The sequence below is a fragment of the Taudactylus pleione genome, unplaced genomic scaffold (assembly GCF_031769625.1).
Source record: "Taudactylus pleione unplaced genomic scaffold, aTauple2 ptg000319l, whole genome shotgun sequence".
Classification (NCBI taxonomy): domain Eukaryota; kingdom Metazoa; phylum Chordata; class Amphibia; order Anura; family Myobatrachidae; genus Taudactylus; species Taudactylus pleione.
The window spans coordinates 2,492,754-2,508,020 of NW_028284720.1; positions in this window are offsets into that span (position 1 = coordinate 2,492,754).

A 15,267-nucleotide genomic window follows, 5' to 3' on the forward strand; every position below is an offset into this window, starting at 1 on the left:
CATAGGTCTGCATGGTGTATAATGGTGTATAATGTGTGTAGCTCTGCATGGTGTATAGTGTGTGGTATAGAGGGTATAGTCCTGCATGGTATATAGTTGGGGTGTGCACCGGACACTTTTCTTGTTTTGTGTTTTGGATCTGGATCTTTCCTCTTGTTTTGGATCTGGATTAGTTTTGCCAAAACCACCCTTCCGTATTTTGTGTTCTGGGTTTTGTGTTTTGAGTCTGAATTTTTTTTTTTTTAAAGTATAAAAACAGCTAAAATCACAGAATTTGAGGGCTTTTCTGCTCCTATGCATAAATTTCCACTCATTTCCAGGCTATTCCGGACACCTCACACCTCACAATAGTATTTTTATGTCCAAAAGCTTGCACCAAGGTAGCTGGATGACTATGCTAAGTGGCACGAGTGGGCGGCACAAACACGTGGCCCATCTAGGAGTGACACTGCAGTAGCAGACAGGATGGCAGTTTGAAAAACTAGGCCCCAAACAGTACATAATTCAAAGAAAAAGGTGCAGGATGGAATTGTCCTTGGGCCCTCCACCCACCCTTATGTTGTATAAACAGGACATGCACACTTTAACAAACCAATAATTTCAGCGTCAGGGTCTGCCACACGACTGTGGCTGAAATGATTGGTTCGTTTGGGCCCCCACAAAACAAGCTGGCAATTAATCTGTCCCTGCACAAACTGGCTCTATGGAGGCAAGATGTCGTCCTCATCCTCCTCATCCACTGATTCCTCACCCTCTTCAGTGTTGTGTACATCCTCATCATCACAGAGCATTAATTCGTCCCTGCTGGAATCCACCACCAAAGGTCTCTCTGTACGTTCTGGAGGCTCGTCTCCCTGGAAGAGTTGATAATTCATTTTTATGAATATCATCTTCTCCACATTTTGTGGAAGCAACCTCCTATGCCTTCAGCTGACAAGGTTCCCGGCTGCACTAAACACTCTTTCAGAGTACACACTGAAAGGGGGGCAACTCAAGTAAAATAGAGCCAGTTTGTGCAGGGGCCACCAAATTGCCTCTTTTTCATGCCAGTACAGGTATGGACTGTCTGACATACCTACTTGGATGCTGTCACCGATGTAATCCTCCACCATTCTGTCAAAGGTGACAGTATCATATGCAGTGACAGTAGACATGTCAGAAATTGTTTCCAGGTCCTTCAGTCCGGACCAGATGTCCAAACTTGGTCCTGCCTGCCCTGCATCACTGCCAGCGGGTTGCTTAGGATACTTAAGTTGCTTCCTGGCAGCCCCAGTTGTGGGAGAAAATGACAGATGGTGTAATGGTTAGCGTTACTACCTCACAGCACTGAGGTTGTGGGTTTGATTCCCACCACGGCCCTAACTGTGTGGAGTTTGTATATTCTCCCTGTGCTTGCATGGGTTTCCTCCGGGTACTCCGGTTTCCTCCCACACCCCAAAAGTATACTGGTAGGTTAATTGGCTCCCAACAAATTAACCCTAGTGTGTATGTGTGGGAGCATGTGGTAGGGAATATAGAGTGTAAGCTCCACTGGGGCAGGGACTGATGTGAAATATTCTCTGTAAAGCGCTGCGGAATATGTGTGCGCTATATAAATAACTGGTAATAAATAAAAATAAATAAGAAGCAGCTGTTGACATGTCATGTTAGGCTTCAGCTGACAGTGTTTTCAACAGCAAGTCTTTGCACCTCTGCAGGCTTGTGTCGGCTGGAAAGAGAGACACCACATAGGCTTTAAACCTAGGATCGAGCACGGTGGCAAAAATTTAGTGGTCTTATTTCAACAGATTGACCACCCTGGAATCCTGGCAAAGTGAATGAAGGGCTTCCTCCACAAGTCCCACATGCCAAGCGGAATCACTCCATCTTAGCTCCTCCATCACTTTCTCCAGCTGCTTCTGCAAAAGCCTGATGAGGGGAATGACCTGACTCAAGCTGGCAGTGTGTGAACTGACTTCACGTGTGGCAAGTTCAAAGGGCTGGAGAACCTTGCACAACATGGAAATCATTCTCCCCTGCGCTTGAGTCAGGTGCATACTAGGGGTGAGCGGGTTTGGATTTCTGATATCCGAACCCCCCCGAGCCCCCATGATCCGAGGCCGGTCCGAGTCAGGCTCAACTTTTCCCGCCTGACTCGGATCTGAAATCGAAGCAAAACGTCATCATCCCGCCTTCCGGGTCTCACAGGTTTTGGACCCTCCAACAGTCCAATTGACCCTCCAACAGTCCCTAGCGATGAGGATGAAGTACGACAGCAGTCATCCTGAAGCAAAACGTATAACTGAGGCCTTGACTGCTATATAGGTGTTAGACGTGCGACCGGTATCCACCATTAGTGCAGTGGGATTTAGACAATTGATGGAGGTAGTGTGTCCCCGGTTCCAAATCCTGTCTAGATTCCACCTGCATCCTCAAAGCAGCAGCGACAAGCGTGTGTCTGTCTGTTAAAGGATGGTGTAACCCTCAAAGTGCACTCCACAAACAATAAAAAAATTATTCTTTTTTTTCTCTTTGTAAAATGTGTGGTCTGTAGCCGCACCTGCATCCTTAAAGCAGCAGCGACAAGCGTGCATCTGTCTGTTAAAGGGTGGTGTAACCCTCAAAGTGCGCTCCACAAACAATAAAAAAATTCTTCTTTTTTTTCTGTCTTTGTGAAATGTGTGGTCTGTAGCCGCACCTGCATCCTTAAAGCAGCAGAGACAAGCGTGCGTCTGTCTGTTAAAGGGTGGTGTAACCCTCAAAGTGCGCTCCACAAACAATAAAAAAATTCTTCTTTTTTTTCTGTCTTTGTGAATTGTGTGGGCTGTAGCCGCACTTGCATCCTCAAAGCAGCAGCGACAAGCGTACGTCTGTCTGTTAAAGGGTGGTGTAACCCTCAAAGTGCTCCAAAAAATAAAAAACTATTTTTTTAAAGTGTTTGTGACTTGTGTGCGATGTAGCCGCATGTGCATCAACACAGTAGCAGTGCCAAGCGTGCGCCTGTGTCATAAGTCAAGGGCCGGTTTGGATATCTGGTCCGGACTGAAGGACGTGCCAACAATTTCTGACAAGTCTACTGTCACTGCATATGATACTGTCCTCAAAGCAGCAGCGACAAGCGTGCGTCTGTCTGTTAAAGGGTGGTGTAACCCTCAAAGTGCGCTCCACAAACAATAAAAATATTCTTCTTTTTTTTTCTGTCTTTGTGAAATGTGTGGGCTGTAGCCGCACCTGCATCCTTAAAGCAGCAGCGACAAGCGTGCATCTCTCTGTTAAAGGGTGGTGTAACCCTCAAAGTGCACTCCACATCAATAAAAAAATTCTTCTTTTTTTCTGTCTTTGTGAATTGTGTGGGCTGTAGCCGCACTTGCATCCTCAAAGCAGCAGCGACAAGTGTGCGTCTGTCTGTTAAAGGTTGGTGTAACCCTCAAAGTGCACTCCACATCAATAAAAAAATTCTTCTTTTTTTCTGTCTTTGTGAAATGTGTGGGCTGTAGCCGCACTTGCATCCTCAAAGCAGCAGCGACAAGTGTGCGTCTGTCTGTTAAAGGATTACATCGGTGACAGCATCCAAGTAGGCATGTCAGACAGTCCGTACCTGTACTGGCAGGAAAAAGAAGCAATTTGGAGGTCCCTGCACAAACTGGCTCTATTTTACCTGAGTTGCCCCCCCTCCAGTGTGTACTCCGAAAGAGTGTTTAGTGCAGCCGGGAACCTTGTCAGCAAAAGGCGTAGGAGGTTGCTTCCACATAATGTGGAGAAAATGATGTTCATAAAATGAATTATCAACTCTTCCAGGGAGACCCGCCTCCAGAACGTACAGAGGGACCTGTGGTTGTGGATTCCCGCGGGGACGAATTAATACTCTGTGAGGATGAGGATGTACACAACACTGAAGAGGGTGAGGAATCAGTGGATGAGGAGGATGAGGACGACATCTTGCCTTCGTAGAGCCAGTTTGTGCAGGGACAGATTAATTGCCAGCTTGTTTTGTGGGGGCCCAAACGAACCAATCATTTCAGCCACAGTCGTGTGGCAGACCCTGCCGCTGAAATATTTGGTTTGTTAAAGTGTGCATGTCCTATTTATACAACATAAGGGTGGGTGGGAGGGCCCATGGACAATTCCATCTTGCACCTCTTTTTTTTCTTTGAATTATGTACTGTTTGGGGCCTAGTTTTTCAAACTGCCATCCTGTCTGCCACTGAAGTGTCACTCCTAGATGGACCACGTGTTTGTGCCGTCCACTCGTATCTCTTAGCATAGTCATCCAGCTACCTCGGTGCAACCTTTTGGATATAAAAACACTATTGTGAGGTGTGAGGTGTTCAGAATAGACTGGAAATTAGTGGAAATTAAGGTTATTGAGGTTAATAATAGCATAGGAGCAGAAAAACACACAAATTCTGTGATTTTAGCTGTTTTTATGCTTTTTAAAAAAAAATTACAGATCCAAAACACAAAACCCAGAACCCAAAACACGGAAGGGTGGTTTTGGCAAAACCAATCCAGATCCAAAACACAAAGAAAGATCCAGATCCAAAACCAAAACACAAAACATGAAAAGTGGCCGGTGCACACCCCTAGTGCATACCCCCTCCTTTGCATATGTCATAGGTGGATGTAATGGCTTGAATGGCCTTTTGCTGCTCCTCCATCCTCTGAAGCATATAGAGGGTTGAGTTCCACTGTGTCACAACCTCTTGCTTCAGGTGATGGCAGGGCAGGTTCAAGAGAATTTGCTTGTGCTCCAGTCTTTGGCATGCAGTCACTGAATGGCGAAAGTGGCCTGAAATTTTTCGGGCCACCCAAAGCATCTCATGCATGCCCCTGTTGTTTTTCTGAAAATTCTGCACCACCAAATTTATTGTGTGAGCAAAACATGGGACATGCTGGAATTTGCCCAGATGTAATGCCAGCACAATATTGGTGGCGTTGTCAGATATCACAAATCCCCAGGAGAGTCTAAGTGGGGTAAGCCACTGGGCGATGATTTCTCTAAGAGGTTGTCAGTGGTGTGCCTCTTACTGAGACCGGTGGAATGAGCTGGCATTTCTGAGATGCTGCTACTGGTGATACTGCTGTTGTTGCTGCGCAAGGTGATACATCTACCCAGTGGGCTGTCACATTCATATAGTCCTTAGTCTGTCCTGTTCCACTTGTCCACATGTCTGTGGTTAAGTGGACATTGGGTACAACCGTATTTTTTAGGACACTGAGGACACTTTTTCAGATGTTTCTGTACAGTCTCGGTATCGCCTGCCTAGTGAAGGGGAATCTAGATGGGATTTGGAACCGGGGACACACTACCTCCTTCAATTGTTTAAATCCCACTGCACTAATCGTGGAAACCGGATGCACGTCTAACACCAACATAGCAGTCAAGGCCTTAGTTATACGTTTTGCTTTAGGATGACTGCTGACATACTTCATCCTCCTCACTAAGTACTGTTGGAAGGTCAAATGTTTAGTAAAAGTACTGGTGTTCCTACTTCCTCTCAGGGATGATGAACGACTCCCAGCAGCAACAGCAGCAGCAGCAGCAGCAGCAGCAGCAGTAGGCGTAGCAATGCAGGATCATCCGGAAGAATCCCGGATAGGAGAGTTAGTCATGCCAGTGACATGGCCTGCAGGACTACTTCCGATCCTGACTAAGGAGGAAATTGACGAGGAGGGAGTTGACGGTGTAGTTTGCAGGTGCTTGGATACAACAGGACAAAGGGATTTAGGTGTCCCTGGACTGCTTATGGTCTTAGCCAAAGTTTCAGAACTTGACAGTAACTTTTTATGAATGCGCTGCAGGTGACGTATAAGGGAGGATGTTCCTAGGTGGTTAATGTTCCTACCCCTACTTATTTCACCTTTACATATGGTACATATGGCAAGACAGTTGCTGTCTGGATTTGAATAGAAATATTGCCAGACCAAAGAGGTGGAATGTTTGGTCTTCTGCCCAGGCATGACTGTGATGGCCTTTTTCAGCCCACGGACAACAACTGTCTCCCCTGGAGCCTGATTTAAACAAACCACATCACCATCAGAATCCTCCTCGCCAACTTCCTCCTCAGCGCCAGCTACACCAGTATCCTCATCCTGTTGTACTTCATCAGTGACATCTTCAATTTGCATATCATCAAGTGGACTGTGGTTGCTCCTTCCAGCACTTGCAGAGGGCATGCAAATGGTGGAAAGTGCCACCTCTTCCCGTCCAGTGCTGGGAAGGTCAGGCATCGCAACCACCAACACGCTTGGGCTCTCCTTGGGGATTTGAGATATCTTCTTAGAACGCACAGTTCTTCGCTGTGCTTTTGCCAGCTTAACTCATTTGATTTTTGTAGCAGGAGGAGGGCTTCCATCGTCATCTGAAGCTGAACCACTAGTCATGAACATAGGGAAAGACCTTAGACATTCCTTGCCACTCCGTGTCGTAAATGGCATATTGGCAAGTTTACGTTTCTCCTCAGATGATTTAAATGTTTTTTTCTAAGGTCATTTTTCTGAACTTTGTCATTTGGGATTTTATATGCCCTCTACTATGACATTGGGCATCGACCTTGGCAGACGACATTGATGGCATTTTATTGTCTATGTCATGACTAGTGGCAGCAGCTTCAGCACTAGGAGGAAGTGGTTCTTGATCTTTCCCTATTTTATTTTTAGGGGACAAAGTTTGGTCCTCCATTTATGTTACATTGATATATACGTGCGGCTAAGGTGCACACAAACACAGAAAAGAAGAATTTTAAATTTTTTTTGGAGTGCACTTTGTGGGATACAGCACCCTATAACAGTCAAGCCAGCTGGCCCTTGATTTATGACACAGGCGCATACTTGGCGCTGCTCCTTTGTTGATTGACATGCGGCTACATCGCACACAATTCACAACACAGAAAAGTAGAATTTTTAATTTTTTTGGAGTGCACTTTTGGGGTTATACCACCCTTTAAGAGATGAGCCAGCCGGCCCTTTACTTATGGGACACAGGCGCATGCTTGGCGCTGCTCCTTTGTTGATGCATGTGCAGCCACAGTGCACACAATTCACAAACACAGAAACATTTTTTTTATTTTTGTTGGAGTGCACTTTGGGGGTTACATCACCCTTCAAGAGATGAGCCTGCTGGCCCTTGACTTATGGGACACAGGCGCACACTTGGCGCTGCTCCTTTGTTGATGCATGTGCAGCCACATTGCACACAATTCACAAACACAGAAAATATTTTTTTATTTTGTTTGGAGTGCACTTTGTGGGTTACAGCACTCTTTAACGGTCAAGCCATCCGGCCATTGATTTATGACACAGGCTCACGCTTAGCGCTATTTTGTTGATGCACGTGCGGCTACAGCACACACAAGTACAAACAGAAAAAAATATTTTTTTATTTTGTTTGAAGTGCACTTTGGGGGTTACAGCACCCTTTAACGGACAAGCCAGCTGGCCCTTGATTTATGACACAGGATCACGCTTAGCGCTATTTTGTTGATGCACGTGCGGCTACAGTGCACAGAGTTCAAAAATACAGAAACAAATATTTTTTTATTAGTTTGGAATGCACTTTGGGGGTTATACCACCCTTTAACAGATGAGCCAGCCGGCCCTTTACTTATGACACAGGCACACGCTTGGTGTTACTTTGTTGATGCAAGTGCGGCTACTGCGCACACAGGGCATGATTCAGAGACTCTCGTAAGTGGCCGCTTGCTCACACCGAGTGATGTTCGCACATCTGCGCATGCGTATGGGTCGTAATGCGCATGCGCCAACCAGTCAGTGTGGTCGGAAATCGTGTGCTCGCAAAATAGCGAGTGCCTGCTAATTTGAGTGACAGGATGAGGCGTTTGTGGGTGGTAACTGGGGAACATGCTTGAAAACGGGGAGTGGAGATCCGAACGCAGGCGTGCCAAACGGTCAAAATGGGCATTTTAAGGATGTGCATAATTAACAAAGCAGCGTCATCGACCACGTCACTTGGTTGTCTTTTAGCCGGAACTGCTCGCATGATTGCAGTAGGAAAATGCTACCACAAGAATAGCGATCAGTTCATATGCCTTTCGATGTACTCGATTAATCTAATAAATAGCGGAGATGACGTATGATGCGAGCGGCCATGGGCCGTCTTTACAAAATAGCGAGCGCATGTTTCGGACACTCGCTCAGACATAGAGGTGTCAACAGACCATAAAGAGCGAGCACTCAATTTAAATAGCCAGCCCCTTTTTCTGTACGAGCAAGCGCAAATAGAGTCCGTCTCTGAATGAGGTCCACAATTCGCAAACACAGAAAAATTTATTTATTTATTTATTTTGGAGTGCACTTAGGGGGTTACACCACCCTTTAATGGACAAGCCAGCCGGTCCTTGATTTATGACACAGGCGTAAGCTTGGTGCTACTTTTTGATGCATGTGCGGCTACTGCGCACACAATTCACAAAAACAGAATTTTTATTTTTTTATTTTTTTTGGAGTGCACTTGCGGGGAGCACCCCTGATATACAGATCACCCCCTGGACAACATTACAGCACCCCTTTAGGACTACAGCCTTTGTGGGACACTGCACAACACAGCCCAGCCAGCCCCTATGACAGCAGAACAACACAGCCCAGTCAGCCCCTATGGACTGAGTGGACACAGCCCCTATGGACAACAGCAGCACAGCACAAAACTACTCTGCACTGCACTACACTACACTACACAGCCCAGCCAGCCCTAGCTCCCACCCTCCCTCTTCACTGTCCACAGCCGGAGTGAGAAATGACGCCGACGCGTGGACCTTTTATAGAATCCAAAACCAGCAAGATCCGTAAGGCAGGATGATGACGTTTTGCCTCAATTTTAGTTCCGAGTTAGGTGGAAAAACCCGAGCCCGCTCATCCCTAGTATATAGTGTGTATAATAGTGTGTATAGGTCTGCATGGTGTATAGTGTGCAGTATAGGGTATATAGGTCTGCACGGTGTATATTGTGAAGTATAATGTGTATAGGAGAGCATGGTGTACAGTGTGTAGTATAGTGAATGTAGGTCTAATTGGTGTATAGTGTGTAGGATAGTGTGTATAGTGTGCCTGGTGTATAGTGTGTAGTATAGGGTATATAGGTCTGCACGGTGTATATTGTGAAGTATAATGTGTATAGTAGAGCATGGTGTATAGTCTGTAGTATAGTTTGTATATGTCTGCATGGTGTATATTCAGGGGCGCAGAGAGGGGAGGGGAGCGGGTACAGTTTACCCGGGCCTGGGCTTCCAGAGGGGCCCGGCGGGGGCCTGGGTCTGGTGCCGCCCCCCCTCACTTCCTCCCTCCCTTCCTCTGCAGCAGCCCAGCACAGAGCGTGTGCTGGGCTGCAGCGGGAGATTGCTTGCGGCTGCTAAGTAGCAGCCACAGCAATCTCCTGTGCCTGAAGGGGGGAGCAATCACACTGATCACGCCCCCCACTGGCTTTCCACTGGGCTGAGGGGCTTACATCGCCCCCGCCCCGGCGGGCAGCGCCGCTTAGCGGCGATGCAAAACACTTTTTTTTTAAAGGGGGCGTGGCCACGCCTTCTGAAATTAGGCCACACCCTCTCTTTATCGGGGCCCCGCTTGGGTCTCTACGCACCTTTGTATATTGTGTATTACAGTGAGTATAGTGTGTATAGGTGTGCGCGGTGTATAGTGTGTAGTATAATGTGTATAGGTGTGCACGGTGTATAGTGTGTAGTATAATGTGTATAGGTCTGCATGGTGTATAGCGTGTAGTATAGTGTGTATAGGTGTGCATGGTGTATAGTGTGTATAGGTGTGCATGGTGTAAAGTGTGTAGTATAGTGTGTATAGGTCTGCATGGTGTATAGTGTGTATAGGTGTGCATGGTGTATAGCGTGTAGTATAGTGTGTATAGGTGTGCATGGTGTATAGTGTGTATAGGTGTGCATGGTGTATAGCGTGTAGTATAGTGTGTATAGGTGTGCATGGTGTATAGCGTGTAGTATAGTGTGTATAGGTGTGCATGGTGTATAGTGTGTATAGGTGTGCATGGTGTAAAGAGTGTAGTATAGTGTGTATAGGTGTGCATGGTGTATAGTGTGTATATAGGTGTGCACGGTGTATAGTGTGTAGTGTAATGTGTATAGGTCTGCATGGTGTATAGCGTGTAGTATAGTGTGTATAGGTGTGCATGGTGTATAGTGTGTATAGGTGTGCACGGTGTATAGTGTGTAGTGTAATGTGTATAGGTCTGCATGGTGTATAGCGTGTAGTATAGTGTGTATAGGTGTGCATGGTGTATAGTGTGTATAGGTGTGCATGGTGTAAAGTGTGTAGTATAGTGTGTATAGGTGTGCATGGTGTATAGTGTGTATAGGTGTGCATGGTGTATAGCGTGTAGTATAGTGTGTATAGGTCTGCATGGTGTATAGTGTGAGGTATAGTGTGTATAGGAGAACATGGTTTATAGTGTGTAGTATAGTGTTTATAGGTGTGAATGGTGTATAGTGTGAAGTATAGAGTGTATAGGCCTGCATGGTGTATATTGTGTAGTATAGTGTGTACAGGTCGGCATGGTGTATAGTGTGAAGTATAGAATTTATAGGTCTACATTATGTATAGTGTGTAGTATAGTGTGTATAGGTATGCATAAAGTATAGTGTGTAGTATTTTGTGTATAGGTCTGCATGATGTATAGTGTGTGGTATAGTGTGTATTTTTGTGCATGATGTGTAGTGTGTATAGGTCTGCATGGTGTATAGTGTGTAGTAGAGTTTGTATAGGTCTGCATGATGTATGGTGTGTGTTATATTGTGTATTGGTTTGCATGGAGTATAGTGTGTATAGGTCTTCATTGTGTTTAGTGTGTAGTATAATGTGTATTGGTGTGCATGCTGTGTAGTGTGTAGTATAGTGTGTATAAGTGTGCATGGTGTATAGTGAGTAGTATAGTTTGTATTGTTGTGCATTATGTATAGTGTGTATAGGTCTGCATGATGTATAGTGTGTAGTATAGTGTGTATAGGAGTGCATGGTGTATATGGTGTAGTATTGTGTGTATAGGTCTACATGGTGTACAGTGTGTAGTATAGTGTGTTTATAGACCTGCAAGGTGTACAGTGTGTATAGGAATGCATGATATATAGGGCCTCATTCAGAGGTGGTCGGAGGATGTAAGTGGTCGCTCAGAAACTGGGCGGCCGCTTGCATCCTGACCGCCCGCCTCTGTTGCGATCGTTAGACTGTGGGTTAACACCCACAGCTCTATCGACCGCTCCGGTGATGGTCACAATGGTCAGAGACCATCGCGACCATCGGGGCTTACGACGAGACCCTAGGGTAGGGTCTCCCTTGTTGTAAACCCCGGAGAGCTTCTGGCTCTGTCTGAGCCGGAAGCTCTCCACTGACATCACTAGTTCCCATGGGAACGCCTCCGTTTGGGCTGCCACCCCCCCGGCCTGCCGTCCAAATGGGGCGAGCTGTCAATCAACATCGACAGCTCACCCCCTTTGGATCGAGACCCGCTATGACCGGCGCTGTCGGTCGTAGCGGGTCCCACGCAGGCACAAGATGGCGCCAGCGCCGTCGTGTGCATGCTCTGTGGGGGGCCATCGACCCGATCTGAGTACATCGGCGCTAACGACCGGGTCTGATTGACCCCCATAGTCCCTAATTCAGAGGCGGTCGCAGGAAGCAATCATTCTCTCTGAATGAGGGCGGGCACTTTTTTTTTTTTTACGCGGCCTCCTGGTCTCTAGCTAAACTGTGGGTTACCACCCATAGCTTTGCGACCGACCAGGTTGATGGTCGCGATGGTCTTGACCATTGTGGCTTGCGATGAGACCCTAAGGTTGTGTCTCGGCAACTGCAAGCACCAGGGAGCTCCCTGCTCTAATCACGCAATAAACTCTCCACTGACATCACTGCTGATGTCAGTGTGGCCACCCACAATGGCGTGTTCCGTCAGGAATGCCTCCGTTTGTGAAACCACCCCCCCGCCCCGCCTACAAAATGGTGCAAGCTGTCAATCAACATCGACAGCCGCCCCTTTTGTAGTGAGCTCCGAAGTGAAAGAGATTCTCTCTCGCTCCGGGACATGTGCACGCGCAGTGAGGCCGCTGCGCATGTGCAGGACCAAAACATCGAGCCAGTTGCGGGCGCTCATAGTGTGTCGTATACAGTGTATAATGTGTAGTATAGTGTGTATAGGTCTTCAAGGCGTATATTATGTAGTGTAGTGTGTATAGGTGTGCATGGTTTATAGTGTGTAGTATAGTGTGTATAGGTCTGCATGATGATTAGTGTGTATTATAGTGTGTATAGGTCTGTATGGTGTATAGTGTGTACAGGACTGCATGTTGTATAGTGTGTATAGGTGTGCATGTTGTATACTGTTTAGTATAGTGTGTATAGGTCTACATTCAGTATAGTGTTTATAGCTGTGCATGGTATACAGTGTGTTATATAGTGTGCATAGGTGTGCATGGTTTATAGTGTGTAGTATAGGCCTGCATGATATATAGTGTGTATAGGTTTGCATGGTGTATAGTGTGTTTAGGTCTGCATATTTTATAGTGTGTAGTATAGTGTGTACAGGTCTGCATGGTGTATAGTGTGTTGTATAGTATGTATAGGTCTGCACGGTGTATAGTGTGTAGTATAGTGTGCATAGGTCTCCATGATGTATATTTTGTAGTATAGTGTGTATATATCACAACTGTAATAAATAATTAACTCCACTTGTGGATCTTTTCAAATGTGGAGCTGAGTAATGAATACACCTGTGCACCTGCTAGGTGGTCTGGAAAACATGAACTGTTAGCAGCTCTCAAGGACCAAGGTTGGCTAACCCTCATTTAAGACTTTACATTGTGTCTTTCTTGAGAATCCTGCACCTGCTTCTATAGATAGGAGTGGATTTTTATCCCAGAAGAGGACCAGGAAGAGAGTGCTTTCCAAAAAAAAATTGACTGCAAACCTTCTGAAAAAGCATTTCCCAACCTGTACAGGGACATTAAAAAAACAAAGGGCCTGATTCAGAGCCGGTCGCTATTTGCGCTCGCTCGTTCAAAAACAAGGGGTGGCTATTCAAATGATCCGTTCGCAAATTGCAGTCTGTTCACACCACTAAGTCTGAACGAGCGAGCAAAACATACGCTCGTTTATTTGTTAAAAACGCCCCCTGGCCGCTCGCACCATACGTCATGTCCGCTATTTATTAGATTAATCGAGTACATCGACCAGCGTATGAACTGCTCGCTATTCTTGTGGTTGGTTTTTGCTACCACAATTTTGCGAGCAGTTCTGGCTATAAAATAACCCAGTGACGTGGTCAATGACGCTGCTGTATTAATTATGCACACCCTTAAAACGCCCGTTTTGACCTTTAAGCACGCCTGCGTTCGGATCTCCACTCCCCAATTTCAAGCACCTTCCCCTGTTACCACCCACATACGCCTCATTCTGTCACTCAAATTATCAGGCATTCGCTATTTTGTGAGCACATGAATTTCGGCCGAACTGAATGGTTCGCGCATGCGTATAACGATCCGTACGCATGCGCAGATGTGCGAACATCGCTCGGAACGAGCGTACTGCCGCTTACGAGCGGCTCTGAATCAGGCCCAAAGTTAGTTAGTGGCTTTTAGTTCAACTGCCAATGTACCCACTGTCCACTTAACTGGAGCAGATATTGTGGACAAGCAGAACAGAGTAACAAATGCAACATTTATAGGTGCCTACACACGCAACGATTTTTTGAATGATTATCATTAAACGATATAGTTTATTGATAATGGTTTGGAAAAATCGTTCACTTTCTGAGTGAAACGATGAACGATTATTGTTCATGCGCGTTCACGTTTGTAGTTTGTAGTTCAGTCAGACTTGTCAACTCAACGATTTTCATTAAGTTAATATGCAAAAATCGTTTGTAGTTCATAAAAATCATTCATGACATTTAGTAAATGTACAACTTTAGTAAACGATTTTAGTTAATTTTTTAAGGGAAAAAATCGTTTACTAAAATCGTTCATTAACAAAATTGTTGTGTGTGTATGCAGCTTAAGATTTAAGGTTTAAGACTTACATTGTGACTTGAGTGCCATGCCTGCCGCTGGGAGTGGATTTTCATCCCAGAAGGTATGAAGACATTGGCCCTCATTCAGAGCCGCTCGTTAGCGGCAGTACGCTCGTTCCGAGCGATGTTTGCACATCTGCGCATGCGTACAGTTTTTAGTACGCATGCGCGAACCAGTCAGTGCGGCCAAAAATCGTTTGTACGCTATATAGCGAGTGCCTGCTATTTTGAGTGACAGAATGAGGCGTATGTGGGTGGTAACAGGGGAAGGTGCTTGAAAATGGGGAGGGGAGATCCGAACGCAGGCGTGCTTAAAGGTCAAAGCGGGCGTTTTATGGGTGTGCATAATTAATACAGCAGCGTCATTGACCACGTCACTGGGTTATTTTATAGCCTGAACTGCTCGCAAATTTGTGGTAGCAAACACCAACCACAAGAATAGCGAGCAGTTCATACGCTGGTTGATGTACTCGATTAATCTAATAAATAGCGGACATGACGTATGGTGCGAGCGGCCAGGGGGCGTTTTTAACAAATAAACGAGCGTATGTTTTGCTCACTCGTTCAGACTTAGAGGTGTGAACAGACTGCAATTTGCGAACGGATCATTTGAATAGCCACCCCTTGTTTTTGAACGAACGACCGCAAATAGCGAACGGCTCTGAATCAGGCCCATTGTTTTTTCTTTCTAACGGACACAGATCTTAAGAGTTGTAAATAACTGACAGGAAAAAGAGACAATTTGGAGGCCCTTACAAAAAAATGCCTTTGCTTTAGTGCCCACCTTCCAGTGTGTACTCAGAGTTTTTAGCACAGCTGGGAAGCTTGTCATTGTTCAGCCTGAGACTACTTTCCCAAAATGTGGAAAAGATGATGTCCATCAAAATAAACTACAGATTCTACGAGAATGACCTTTACCATCAATTATATGCAAAAATTATAGTGGCACCTATAATGGTGGTTTCCAGCAGGGCAAATTCATATTGTGTGAAGAGGATGATGTATACATCACCCCATATTATACCATCACCCAAACCTATATCATTATCCCATCCAGTGTTGTGTATAAATTACAGCTGCGCTCCCTGTTATATTGGGGATTCATTGTCCACTTTAGTGGATGTGAGCTCCATTTTAGTCCATATCATCATCATCACCAACACACCTCCGACACATCTTCTGACCTGGGCTACAGGAGGAGCAACTGCACTCTGGAATGCGGTTGCATGGAGTTACCCCTCTTCCTC